The sequence below is a fragment of the Ruditapes philippinarum genome, unplaced genomic scaffold (genome assembly GCF_026571515.1).
Source record: "Ruditapes philippinarum isolate M1 unplaced genomic scaffold, ASM2657151v2 ctg2988_1_1_1_1, whole genome shotgun sequence".
In the NCBI taxonomy this organism is placed as follows: Eukaryota; Metazoa; Mollusca; class Bivalvia; order Venerida; family Veneridae; genus Ruditapes; species Ruditapes philippinarum.
In genome coordinates this window covers 57,747-71,995 of record NW_026858995.1, presented here as the reverse complement: position 1 = coordinate 71,995, position 14,249 = coordinate 57,747, and positions in this window count along the sequence as shown.

Genomic DNA, 14,249 nt, shown 5'->3' with positions numbered 1-14,249 from the left:
TCTGGGTTTACTTTGTATTGTTTTTCATTTGTTTATCATAAAATCATAAATAAAATCATCATTATCATCGTCATCATCTTCATCATCATTGTCATTATCATCAGTTTTGTATTAAACAAAATGAAGTATGTAGAAAGACACATTCTTATTGTTCTAAGTCATCATCTTCGAATCATGTTTATTTATTTATTAAGGACACGCAAAAGGCGATTGTAAGCAAGGAAGATACCAAGAAGCAAGCCAGGGTCCAACACGTGGCGACAGAATATCCATGATTTACATCATGGACGTATATATACCTATCACATGCATTTGATAAGCTAATTTATTTTCTTTATGTGTTTATTATCCTGAATACATTTTGTCAGGACGTTTTCAAACAGATAAACCAAAACCGCATTGTTAGCGTCAAAGAAGCGTTTTCAAACATTTGATCAACACAAAAATTTCACGCAAGTTAGATATTTACATAGCTTTATTGACTAACATTTTATTGACAACAAAATATAAAAATAAAACAATAATAAATCTGAAAGTAATAATTTTGCACAAACACTAAAGCTTTCGTTTCAGTTTTCGATCCAAGTTCAGACGCTTACGGCTGTTCAATGTTAACTTTACACCGATAGCACAGTTCATTAGACATTGGCCATTGATGCCGATGTCCGCCGAATCAAGCATAATTATGTCAGAATGAAATCGTTTTTTATTCTCTAGAAACTATTACTTCACACTTAAAGAAACTGGAGTGCCTTGTACAGAACATGTTCATTTAGTGTGTCGTCAGGGACAACTGATCGGATAATGTGTGATTTTAAGATCATCTTCTTTCATCTCATTCATTAATGTTACTGATTACTGAGCAATGCATATGTTACATAGAGAATATTTGTTAGTTTTGCATGTAAGATCAAAAAATATTTCACAGGGTGAACGCCAGATATAATTATTTTCACGAGTGGCGAAGCCACGAGTGAATGTAGGAGCTGGTGTTCACTAGTAAAATACAATTTGACTCTCACACAAAACAAACAAATTTTCTATTTATTTCAGGACTTTTTACGGGTTTTAAGTCACTTTTACTAATTTGTTTCCTCGTAACGAAGTGCGCTCTGTAAACTTAAACAAACAACGTTACATTGTTTTTAATGATAAGTGCAGATATTTATGAGCTTCGCGTAAAGAAGCACATTTTCTGACGAAGCGTGTATATCGGAAGATACTTATATATTTCAGTTAAATTCTTTTCATCCGCATTCACATGTAATCCGGCTACTGTGAGTATTATATTTTATAAATTCACCGTGAAATTATAAGATATTATTTCACTGTCCATTGAAAAGCATGAAATAAAAAGAAAGCATACTGCAAACACTAGATGTATCACACGTTTTAAACTTTCTGTTTTGAAATTTTTTCTTGCTCTTTGTTGTTTTTAGTTTGTAACATACGAGGTTACTCAGAATCAGCGTTCCTGTTTCGGCGCCATATGACCTTAACAAAACTAACAAACATTGTGGTTCTTTTAAAGTTTGCGCGGAAAGTGGAATAAATAACAGTTGACTTTCATTCGTTTATTTTAAAATTCTCATTCACTGAACTTGTTCATATCTATTTACTAATGCCCTTTGCTTCTTGTGTTTCGAGTAGACGATTGACAATTGCTTCTTTACAAACACTATTTTAAATTCACACACTCTGGAAATGACTTTACTTAAATATATTTAAGCAGCATGCTTCTGATTCATGTTAACTTTCATGAAAAAATCAAATGTATTTAAAAGTAAAATATTGTGAAGTGAAACCAGAAAGCAATGTACACATTGCAAACTTACAATCAACGAAAGTTACTAAAAAAAAGGTCAAAATGCAATAGCAGACCTTACTGCGTTAGTCACGATGTAAAGCTATGATAATTCATACTGCAAAATCAGTCACTAATAGCACATTATATGTAAATTATGACATGAATCTTCAATATTTGACTTTTCTTAAATTTCTAGCTTACTTTCTCGGGTTTGATTTGGGCTCAACTAAAGGCATGTAGCTTTAAAATACTATGTTTTATCAATTTATACTTTTTATATACTTTCTACATCAAAGATGACATTTTCATTACTAATACTTAGTCTACACAATGGGCTTATAAATATCGTACTTATATCTATGGTCTCTCTAGTGTCTTTAAGTTTATTTTAAGTGTATGAATGTCACATGTCCTATATCTTACAAAAAGCCTTTTTGTAACATGTTAATGCTATATTTGAAAACCTCCTTAAGAGCCAAGGTTACGTAAAAGCATTCCATTAAAGTCAAATAAAAAATTCAAGAAGTGCTTCATCCATTATCTGTTTTAAAATACTTTAAGGAACTGAAGACATAGGCACTGTAGCAGCAAAAAACTGTACACAAAAGATATGATAAATGCATGCGCTTTTCAATCAATATAATTTATTGCTTTCATTATCTACAAAGAGACAGTTAAGGCTCCGATCATGTATTTTATGAAAATTTGAAAATGGTTAAAAGTAATCAGTAAATAACCAAGAAAGTACACAATTCATGTCACTAACACTAATACAAAAGAATATCAATAGTTGTAACGCATAGAATATAGTTAAATACTAAATCGGTCATAATCGACATCTTAAATTATTACAGAATTGGAAATCTTTACAAAATTGTTCCAAATGCAATTAAAAAATTTTTCTCAGTATTATTTTATTGCTTATCTTGTCATCGTCAAGGCAGTTTTAAAACTATAGTGAAACAGTGTGTTTTGTTTAACCTTCGCCACGATTAAGCACCCCATTAATATTGACTTACTATGGCTAATAAATAAATTACAGATGTCTTCTTTTGCATTCAAATTCTTTTTCGATTCAGCATTATTTTTCAAAATATTAAATAATTGAGTAAAGAATAACAAGGGGTAACAATGTTCTAATAACACACTATTTTAAATCAACTTATATCATAGAATTATACACCTGGAAATACATGAAATAAGTTAAGCACAACCGGCATTTTGCCTTAATTTTGACATAACCACAACTGAAATTTTAAATTTTATTTGGGCGGTGGTTCGAACCACCTGTAGTCAACCTGCAACAACAGAAAAAAAACTTTGCACCAAGAATGGCAAAAATTACCTCAAAATTGTATTTGACTGAGGTGAAAGGTTGAGGCTAGCATCCGACCACGTGGCGGTTACTCATGCTATTAAAATGTGGCTACATACTGTCGTAAAAGGTAACGTAATCGTCAACATCGTCAACATTTACCAAAAATATCCATTAGTAAATGTTTTAACCATACATATACAACACTTACATTTTTGGTAAAAAACAACAAAATTTGCTTATGCTTCAATAATTTGGAATTATCTAAATTCATAAATTTACTAATTTATGATTACTAAATTGGTATCGCAACTTATCAAATTACTATGTCTTAGATCAATTAAGTCGTAATCTCATGACTGTTCTTTCAATCACAACCATGTTTAAATTTCGGGGATGTGCTTAACTTATTTCCAGGTGCATATCATATACATGTAAATATTTTGTCGCCTTAATGTATCAAACATGATTCTTAAAAAAGGATAAATTTGTCCACTCTCGAATAAAAATAAATCTTTTTTGAAGGAATAAAACCCATCACTTACTTAAAAAATGAAACACAATCAAATCTTTAATATGTAAATTATTACATTTAGGCGACGACAAAGTATTTGAATAATGTACACCTTGCATATAATATATAAACTGTGACAAACATATGAGTGGACTGCAGGTTAAGACGTAAGGACAGACGCTGTTAACTGAAAGCCAACAAGACAGAAACGATTTTTTGTAAACTAAAAAAACAAAGACTTAAAACATTGCATGGTTTCGCTTGATTGAAAGGCATTTCAAGGGTGGACAACAGAATAAGCTATTGACCTCTATTTGTATATATAATGAAGTCCTCAGGTGATCAGTCTATGAAATATCTTTTGATCTCGCATCAAAACAAACAAGCTTTCAATTGATAATATTTAATACGTTAAACCAACTCCTAAATGTGAGTCGAAATATACAACTGGTGCATTAATGATACTATCAATTCATGTTACAAAGTGAGTTTTTTATGATTTGATGAAGCAGTTGCATTTTTAAACCCAAAATGTTTAATGTAGAGTGCTTATGTATGTTTTGAAGATCATGGACGTTTATAAAGCCCTAGCATGTGAATTGATAAAGGCAAAAAAGTGCATAAGCGATATCTCTGCTTTAAGGAAGCCTTCTTATTTGGTAACCACATTGTATGTTGTAATTTTGTCATATGTGGTCCGTATTGAAAGGAATGGTTTAAAAATGTGCCGAAATTTTACAATTAAGTTTTAAATATCCATGCCTTTATCGGGACAGTAATTATGTCATACTTCAGTTGAGTATTTATTTTTCTTGATATTTGAACAAATTGAAAATATACACAGTCTCTTTGTTTATGTAAAATATACATGATTTGGCTTATTTAAAGAAGGGACCAACTTTTTAATCCGTAATAAGGAATGCAGCTTCATATATATATAGTTTCTAAAACATTCTATTATTTGAAATTAGGCATATTCAGTTGGCCATAAATGCAAAAACATTTCTGTGATGAATATATTTTACTCAAAGATCAAGCATTTATTCCTTTTGAACAAAACAATTGGATTATTTCCTTGCACAGAATAATGAAACAACTAGGACAATGCTATTATATGATTAAAAAAAATACAATATAAGGGGTGCTTTACAAAGCTTTATGTCTTTTCAATATTGCAATCCTGTGCAGTTGTAGAGGTAGTGATTTGAAAAACTGTAAATTCCCGGAATGTTAACACGAGTTTTTTATGAAAGAATTTTTAATAAATAACAAAACAGAATATAACAAATATGTTAAGCTTTTACTTTTTTGCCTTTCAGTCCTAAATTTCGAACAAATTAAAATGAAATTCAAATTGATAATTTTCCACTTTTGTGGAGGAAGTAGGTTATAATTTTTATAGACTGGTACAAAAAGAATATTTAATAATGCAGCAACAAAGTCATGTAATAAAAGGACGAAACAATAATGTAATGATAACATCATCTAAATGCAAACAATGTTGATCATAAAACAAGGTCTATATCAACAATACATTCCTTTGAGGGGAATACACAAACAATTATGCTGTGAATATTCTAAACCACGGGCGCATTATTAGACAAATTGATAAGATTAAAGCACGGACACAAATAATTGAAAGATTGTGTTCTCGTTTATGTTTTGTTTATTTATTCAAAAAAAATCAAAACAAAAAACTTGTAAATGTAATTTGTTGGGTAAATTAAAAGTATTAATTCAAAATGCCTTTGAGATAATACAAAACAAATTGTAAACACTGAATAAGTTCTTTTGATATAATAAGCTATTCATATCTATTTACATTTTAAGATTTTCAACACGACAATGCCAAGCGACAGTGGGATATTACTGTTAAGCCTCCAGTTACACAGACGGTCGGTCCCCGATCGGTCATTTAATTTTTAATTCACTCGCTGTCATGGTCGGTTGTCCTGTGTCATTTTATTTCTGGTTTTCTGTGTAAACGGCCATCGGTGACAGACAGCAAACTCAAACGGGAATGGGTCGATGATTAAATGCCAAAATACTTTTGGTTTTTATCGTTTGTAAATCGGAGCTTAATCGGGCGTAACGCTGATTAATCGGTGTTTGATAGCTAGTCATCAGTGGTTAAACACTTTCCGTCAGATATGGCCGGTGATTCATATTTGGTTATCTTTGTCCGATCAGCGATATCGGTGATTAAGAGCTTGCATATCTCGAGATATAGGTTGCCGTCGGTTACTTTTAAACTATTTTACCGATCGAAAATTTTAAACGTGTTTAAAAATCCCAATCGGTAATTTTTCACCGATGAAACTTATCTTTCTCCAATAGCAGTTGATAGGTGGAAAACAGGTGACCAATAGGTGATATCGGTGTTAAATACGTTGTCATCGGTTCACTACATAATTTGGCTAAAAAAACTACCGATCAATCACCGATGGTTCTGTGTAACTGGGGTGTTACTCAATAATTTGGCTAAAAAAACTACCGATCAATCACCAATAGCTCTGACTGGTGTTAACGTTGTATCGTTTCGTCAAGTGTTGCCTTGCATTGTCGTGGCTCATATCGCCTTGTCGCTAAGTCACTTCAAATTGCCATGTTTCGAATCTAAAAAGCGACTTACGACATAATAAACGGTGCGATAAGAAAATTTCTAGTTGTTAATGTAACACCTAACAGCAATTCTCGGACACATTAACCGAATTACCGGTACCAGTGATGACGGATTGCTGCAGTCATGAAATATTACTACAAGTAAGTCATAAGATTGGTTATTATATTTGTATTACGCAAATGAGGTCAAAAGACTTACTTTCCATTGACTTGAGATACAATACATTATTTTTTTATAATATTTTGAGAAGGTTAAATTGACGGCTTTGGAAAATTCAGTGAAAATCCATGTAGTTTTTGTTCAAAGTATCTCAATGGATTTCGTGTTATACATATGGACAATCATCATTTGGGATCAAGCATGCAAAATATTAACCCATTTATAGAGAATGCTATTTCCTGTGTTTATGCATGTCATTTGATGGGCTGTGTCACTCACTGTTGACTTCATAGACATAGAGCAGTTTTGAATATTTCCATATAATGTAAACTCGCCCTGATTTGACTGACTTCGTTTGATTTTAAATTACATTTACTTTGTATTATTTTTATGATGCACCTATTGCATTGATAACTCTTCCATCTTGAGAAAATATTACAAATGAAATATTAAAGGCTTATACTTAAGAAACTTAAACATATAATGCTATTCAATACTATTTTTAAATGCCTCATGGAAAGTAAAAAATGTTATAATTAGATTTTATTTTTCCCTTTTAGGAAGATCATTGTCCGAATATCTTCCAATTTGTAGGTAATTTTTCATAGAACAAGAAAGAAATATAGATAGATATATAAAGAAACTTAGTAAAACGTAAGAGTTTGTAAATTCCTTAACAGGACTAAGAGATTTATAAACATTGGGTTATCCAACCCCTAAGTCCAAATTAGGAGTTACTCTCTACTATTATGGCATTTTAATATTTTTTTATTAGAACGTTGTCAATTCATGTTACGAAGTGAGTTTATGATTTGATGAAGCAGTTGCATTTTTAAACCCAAAATGTTTAATGTAGAGTGTTTAGGTATGTTTTGAAGATCATGGACGTTTATAAAGCCCTAGCATGTGAATTGATAAAGGCAAAAAAGTGCATAAGCGATATCTCTGCTTTAAGGAAGCCTTCTTATTTGGTAACCACATTGTATGTCGAAATTTTGTCATATGTGGTCCGTATTGAAAAGAATGGTTTCAAAATGTGCCGGAATTTTACAATACAATTTTAAATATCCATGCCTTTATCGGGACAGTAATTATGTCATACTTTAGTTGGGTATTTATTTTTCTTGATATTTGAACAAATTGAAAATATACACAGTCTCTTTGTTTATGTAAAATATACATGATTTTGCTTATTTAATGAAGGGACCGACTTTTTAACCCGTAATAAGGAATGCAGCTTCATATATATAAAGTTTCTAAAACATTCTATTATTTGAAATTTAGGCATATCCAGTTTGCCATAAATGCAAAAACATTTCTGTGATGAATATATTTTACTCAAAAATCAGCATGTATTCCTTTTGAACAAAACAATTGGATTATTTCCTTGTTGTTCTGAAAGACCTAAGAAAGAGACTTATCTTATAATTAGGAATTTGTACGGTCCGTAACATCTTCATGTATGGCAAGTAAGGACTAACTTACTCTCCCATAAAAGTTGGTAAATCCCTTTTAATACATTTTATTTATTTGTTTTCTTATCAGCCTCAATATTTTATCCATAAAAATATAGATAAACTCTATTGGGAGCATATATGCCAAAAACACCGTCAGAAATTTTCAAATTTTGATATTGGAAGAGAAAGCATGAGGGAAATGATTTAAATAATCACACTTTGTGATTACATTTCATCACTGATATATATACTTTATGTCTATATTGCGTATGTGAGTGCTTTTTCAAGATGTCTGAAGACACCAACAACTTGTGCGGGTATTGCCAAGGGAATACCTGTTTGTATATGTACAGTCTGTGTTTTACAAAAAATGGCTATGAAGAGTGAATGAACATGATGAAATATATGCTACAAATCATGAAGAATTGGAAAAAATAAAAACAAAGTATCCAGTAAATAATTACACGAGACATTTAAACATGCTTTAAATCACGGTTATTTTGTCAGCATTAAATTATTGAGGTTGTTAACGCGTAAATATGCGCATTATTATACAACAGGTGATTAGTATGCGTCCGAACAATTTTCCTGTGGTATCACGAGTTCAAGTACATAAGTAAAAATGTTATTGTTTTTGGGTAATAAAATAGAGAATGTGAGAAAAAAATACTCAACATACAAGAACACAATAAAATTAAACAGAAATTGAATTTGATTTTTATATCTCCCTAGGCAATGATGTTGGTTTTATATCTTTTCCTCAAAAACGAAAGAAAAAATGTATGAGCTTCATACAAATAAAATTCTGCAGGAAAGTTTACATATTTGGGAACATATATTCTATTTGTACTTCCTTAGCCTGTTCACTTGACTATCCCCAATAAGTACAAACTTAGCCATATTATATTGTAAATGATAGTCTTGTGCAAATGCTATTGATATACAAAATGTCACCATTTATTAATAATATATCAATTTTACCCGGTTAGCTGAGATTAATCTTGTTTTCCTGTGAGAATGTTAGCCACTTTCATGACGTTTCTGCCATCGTCGTCAGTCTCGAATATATGTTTCTGCCAACAATGGCTGCATTTTTTCTCCGGCTTCTCTCGTGGCCAGTTTTGACGTCTGTATGTACAAAATATTTAGAAAATACATACCAGGTTGAAACATGACAAGCGTGACAGTAAATGATGCTTGTTTATTTGTGTAACACGAAATCCTTCTATTTATTTCAAACTTGAGATATTTTGAACAAACACAACCAATTACAAGTAACAATGGATACGCGACCCGGCGAAAGCTGATATGATAAATAAAATGACGTTCGTGACGTCGAAATTTCAATTATAAATGTCACCAGCGTCATTGCTTTTGAAAGTACATTTTCGAATGTCATATGTTTTCAAATTATATAACAATAACCATTTTTCTGTTTGTTATGATGTAGCGAGAAAGAAAGCTGTTACCTTTCCCCTCCATTCTCCGTATAAGGGTCCGAGAGCTGACCACTTTCTTTATCACGATTTTTGAGTAATCTTGACACTTAACGGACATTGTTATAAAGATAATTGAATTGGTGATTTATAGTATCAGTTTAAAACCACCATCTTCTGATCTTTAAACAATATGATTCGTAACAATAAAGGAAATATTTTATCAACTGACAATTGTTATCGACGGTAATTCTGCTGAACACCGGCTGACATTTAATATCAAACAAGTCAGGAAAAATCGAAGAATACATGTAATACAAATAGTAACTACATTTATTAATGTAAATACGGATACATCCTGATGAATAAAATAAAATATTTTTTAGATTTAATTGTTTGGTCAGAAATAAATGTGTAGACCCGATGCAGAAATTAAACATGCCGGACAGCACACTGTCCATCCTCCTGTAAAACTTTTGCAATTGACGTTCCAAATGTTCTGACGATTCGCCGCTTTCTCCCTCGCTCCTTTCTGTCTGTGATCATGTATTCGCCGGTTTTGAATCACTTGCGCCAGCTGATACCGAGTGACCTGGTCGCCTTCTCACTGCCCTTTGTTAATTTAACCACCTCATATGAAGATGAAGGAGTATCCCCAAATTGATGGCGAAATTTCCGAAAGTGTGAATTTCTTGTTTTTGTTTTTAATTGGGCATCATATTTCGCAAGAAACGCTACTGACTTTATGGACTGAATCAATGGAAAAGACAAATGAGTTATAATATATTTATATTCCTTCTAGGAATCATAGGTTGTTCAAATCATTATCTATATATTTATCAATATAAGCCATTCATCACACTGATTTGATATCTAGCAATGAAATTGGGAAGATCTCGAGCGCTGATTGTTGGCAGGCAAAAAATCCCTTGGCGCATTACAGCTAATAAATATATCTTGATAAAATCAATATTAGGTATATATCAAATCAGAGAAATAAACCGTCAAAATGTTTTATTCATAAGCATCTATTATACTTCTTTGATAAATCAAAATTTTATAATTTGACGTACGCATTCAGATGTCTTTTTATGAAGTATGCATAGAGAAAAATGTACAAAAAATATTAATGTGCCAATCTTTCTATTATCTGTTTGATATGAAGAGACACTAGTGATTATGCCCTGGTAGTGAATTCTGCGGCTGGAAATTGCATGAATTTATCTATGTATTCTTTAAAGCATGTCATTGGTCAATAAATCTACCAATATTTTATTTTTGTCTTTTTATTAAAATTTCAAATATCACTTGTATCCTAAAGAAGTGAATAATGTTTACTCTTTAACAAAACTAAATTAGATACAGCCTTCTTTAAATAGATACACTAATAGCACTATTATATAAACAAGTATTAACTACGAGTAAATGTATATATAACAAAAGCAAATTGTTATTTTTACATCGGTTCCCCCCTCCCCGCCCCCATCTTTCAAATATCTAAGATGTGCTTGATTTTTTGTCCTTGAAAAGCATTTGATTTTTCACTTTGCTGTCCTTTTTAAAATGAAGTTCAAGACCTTAGGCGATTCCAGGAAAACCGCGGTATTCTAAAAATATTGAAAGTTGACATATTGATGTGTATGGCCTCGTAAATATTTTGATTGAAGTTAAAATTCGACAGAAATTCAAAAAATGTTGATGTCCTTCATATTTTGAGAAGAACAAAAACTCTTTAAAACACTTTGTCTGAATAAAAATGATTAAATCAGACAATTTATAGACAAAGAAGACAGAAGAAAATAACAAATAAATTCCATAACTTGAAAAATGTATCGATCTTTGAGGTCATAACAATAAATACAATATTTGGTTTTGGGTGAAATACATAAATCTTTTATACATAGATATTGTGTACAAACTCATTACAAGACACACATACATGTATAAGCTATTGCATTGTTTTTAATTAAAACAATTCGTAGAGGAATAGATATATACTATAATTTATTATTTAATACGAACATGTAAATGTATATGCACATATATGCACGATTTTTTTCGAAAGCCAAAATAACGGGAGTTTCTATGTGTGCTATTAAATACAATGTACCACATTGCACTTCGAAATAGATCAAATCACGAACTAATAATAGCCACAACTTTTCTTGACATTTTGGAAGCAATTACTTGCCAGAAAAAAAGAGAAAAAAAGGTGTACGAACATGTTTACTATCTTAGGATAAAATGTACCAAAATGTGGTCAAACGAATTTCATTGAAAGCCACCAGGCGTTCCACTTATTATATATCATAGTTCACGTCCGCAATTAATTCCTGCGAGGGATTTACACTATCACTCATATTCAAAGTTATCTTAAATAGCTCTCGTATAGTGACTTCAAGTTGGGTTTAATATTGTCAAGAGTAATCTATATTATTTAAAATAAAATCAATTTAGTTAAGAATGATGCATGATTTTGTTTTGCTTTGATAGGTTTTGCGGCGCACCAACACGGTGAAAACCGATTATTTGCTTTTGTTTAATATAAACTATCTGTCTGTTAGTAAAATGCAACGATCGCACAAATGTCCAGTTTTTCAACGAATGTCAAATTTCTATATTTTTCACACAATGGTCACTGCTGTTCAAAACTGTTTTTTTTTTGCCATTTCATGTCTTAATGACATTACATTTGGACAAAGAATCAATTTAATATGAGGAATCGAGTTTGTGAAATATATTGCCAACCAGACGTCAAATTATGAATAAATTAATAGTAAATCTAGGCTTCAAAACTCCATCTTGAGTTACTATGGTTATTCAATATCATAGCTAACAAGCGTTTAGCAATATATTATTATGATACTATAATAAAATTATGTTATTATTCTAAATATAATATGAAGACGCAAGACTCCTATTCTTATTTTTTTTAATAAACATTGAAACAAAAAAGAAACTTCCAACGAGCTTCATTGCTTGTCAATATTTCAAATCCAAGGTAGGTATTCAAAATCTTTATTGTTCTTCAACTCAATCACCTAACTGCAAAGAAAAACATTATTTCATGCCTAAATTATATAATAAAAAATGACGCCTATAGAATAGCTCATTTGTACACCACTATGAGTATTTACTGATTATGTACAATACAAACTGCTTTCTTCTAAGTTATAGTTTTAGTTATTTTGGTATATAGAATAGTCTTCGTACATGTACGTATATGATATTTTTACTCTCCTTCATCAATTTACTAGGTTTAAACAATAAACACACATGCATATTACATATACATTTAAAGTGATCAAACTCTTTCATTATAAAGTGAAAAGAACAGTCACGTTTTTTTTAGAAATATATCATCGATTACTTTTCCAATTCAAAAATATCTAAGTAAAGACTTTTGAACGTCATTAACAACCTCTTATTTTTTACTACATGCATAGTTTAATTACACAAGAATAATAAATGAGTATAAAGTAAGAACCTACAACATTCAATAGGCTGATATAGGACTTGTTTAAATACATTGATACTAGAAACATTTTTACTCTGAATAAATCAACAATGTTAGGAAAAAGGGTACCAGATCATGGCTTTATAATTATTTCGAGTTGTTTAATCATGTTTCGATATCGGTCAATCAGGAAGTCATTTACTTTACTTTACTTTTCTTTAGCCTATATTTCATAATCAATAATAACCATTATGTGCACAATAAATAGATATTGATCGCTGATTGAAAATTTCTATAAAAATAAATGTCCATTGAATAAAATGATTATGGAAATTCCGGATAACATTAAGGAAACATCTATAGTTTATACAATCATGTACATTAGAAAATGTAATCGGATCATATATTGATTGACGGTTGAAAGTTTCTCACTTGAATGTTATTTTGCTGTACAATATAATTCTAAAACGAAGACCTGTATTTCTATAAAAATAGCGCAATGAATCTATCAAATAGATTGAAGTATATTAGTTACTGTGATTTGCTGCCACCTTTTAAAATCTGGAGCATGAAAAATGTCTTAGATTATTCTGGCTTATTGGTACATGCAAATATTTCTGAAAACTATGGTCCTTTATACAAATGATTTATACCTACAGAATGCAAACGACAGTTCAAGCAGCTACTTAAAGTCATCTTCATATTGTTTTACTTTATTTCACAGCAAATTCATTATAACAATAGGGCAATTAGTGATAGAAAGACGCTACGTTAATATGAAAATATAAACGATTTTAACAGACATAGAAAGACAGCTTATGCAAAATAGACTTCAGACATTTTAATATTCAGGCATTTAGTCAAATATAAGTTAAGAAGCTATTCACTATTTAAATACATATTTATATTTCATGGGCAGTTTGGTCTTACTCAGTGATAAAATAAATCAATTCAAAATATTTTTGTAATGTCGAGATATTGTGTATCATTTTTGACACATTAAATTATTATAGGTCACTCGTACAATGTATATGTAGCATAGATCACAGTCACTTTCAGATTTTCAAATCACATTTTACATTTTAAACACATTCTACTTAATTAAACACACTCAAAATGTATAATTCAATTTGCATTTAAAAATCAAAATCTTCGAAAATCGAAAATGAACTAAACGGCATTCTTTTAATTTGTATGTAATCAGTCGTGATATAGATTATGCTCTATGTTAGGTTTGATCATTTGACCGTTAATTAATTCGATGAACATTATTTACTCAGACAAAGCTGCTTATGAGACCATCTAAATGGCAAGCCAAACCTGAAGACACGTGCAAATGTACTTTCAGGAAAATATGCCGAACGTCATGAAAGAACTAATGAAGTTTTAAAAAAAAACATTTCTTCAGATTACTATATAAAAGTATTATAAACAGCGTTAAAGGACCTTGAAATAAAATATTTGATAGTTGTTGAAAAAAA